Source organism: Poromitra crassiceps (assembly GCF_964638095.1).
Source record: "Poromitra crassiceps genome assembly, chromosome: 26".
NCBI classification, from domain to species: domain Eukaryota; kingdom Metazoa; phylum Chordata; class Actinopteri; order Beryciformes; family Melamphaidae; genus Poromitra; species Poromitra crassiceps.
Window position 1 is genome coordinate 13,284,740 of NC_139640.1, and position 1,378 is coordinate 13,286,117.

At 48.3% G+C, this 1,378-nt stretch overlaps 1 pseudogene across 1 annotated transcript; it reads right to left on the reverse strand.

Moving 5' to 3' along the window:
* Nucleotides 1-157: 157 nt before the first annotated feature.
* LOC310798694 (methyl-CpG-binding domain protein 3 pseudogene) lies at nucleotides 158-850 on the reverse strand (annotated as a pseudogene). The gene has a single exon. The product of its transcript is annotated as a methyl-CpG-binding domain protein 3 pseudogene (transcript).
* Nucleotides 851-1,378: the final 528 nt, after the last annotated feature.

Below are 1,378 nucleotides of genomic sequence, written 5' to 3' on the forward strand. Positions count from 1 at the left end.
CTAAAGTGCGCGTTTATATATGGAGAACAAAATGAAGATACCCGATGTTATTGTTGAGTAAATGTCCACATATTGGCATGCTGAAATGGCCATACATGTATGTGGAGATCTCAGTCATTGTCAATGTGCTATATACACCCTCCATGTCGTCACTGTCCTATACACCCTCCATGTCTTCTTCACAATGATCAATGAAGGCCTTGCCCGGTGGATGGGGGGTGTTGAGCCAGACACCTGGGTTCTTCTCGACAGTGGCAGACAGCTGGCCGGTGATGGGGGCGGTGCTGGTGTGGAGCGCGCTCGCAATACACACCAGCGCCCCCCAGCAAGACAGGGGAGTCTTGTCTGTGCAGCCTGGCCCGACACCTTGCAAGCCTTTGGGCAGCTCCAGAGTTTTCACCAGCAACTCTTCTATGTCAGAAGCATTAGGACCGCTCGGTCTCTTCTGCCAACACAGATGTCTGGGCTGGTCGCCGGCTTTCTGAGGATCTGTCTTGACTTTGTTGCTGGGATGGTTGGTAACCTTGGTAACCGGCTGCTTGAAGATGGAGGTTGTCTGTCTGACTGGGAGTGACGTGTTCAGGTCACGTTTGTTCTTGTTCTTGTTCTGGTTCTTGTAGTGCAGTCTCTGCCAGTTCTTCTTCCGCTTGCTCATCCGCATCTTCCCGGTGCGGAAATCAAAGAAGCTGAGGTCCATCTGGTTACCAAGGTAATGGGCCAGCTGAGGCTTGCTCCGAACCCTCTTCCCAGACGGACTAAAATAATAGACATCCTTTTTTCCAGCTGACCAACCCGACTTTCTGGTCACTTCTTCCATTTTCCAGCCGTTGGGGAGAGCAGAGCAATCCATCATTTTCATGCATAAGGCTTGCTTGCCCACTGATGATGTCACAACATCGCATCACTGATGACAGCACACTTGCTCAAGTGACATCACTGATGACATCACTTCCGGGACTTGACATCATGATGTCACAATGCCGGGACTTTATGACATCACTGATGACATCATCAGGGGGACAAAAATTTAAACAGAGAAACATTGCCCACATGCTCCCTTTTAGATAGATAGATAGAAATGGCTGTACAGTACTCAGTGACAGAAGGCAATCCTTTGTTCTGAAACACTACAATTCCATATCACTGACCTTCAGAAAGGCTCAACACAGTGGGCAGAATGAAGTGTAACATATCACTGACCTTCAGAAAGGCTCATCACAGTGGGCAGAATGAAGTGTAACATATCACTGACCTTCAGAAAGGCTCAACACATTGGGCAGAATGAAGTGTAACATATCACTGACCTTCAGAAAGGCTCAACACAGTGGGCAGAATGAAGTGTAACATATCACTGACCTTCAGAAAGGCTCATCACAGT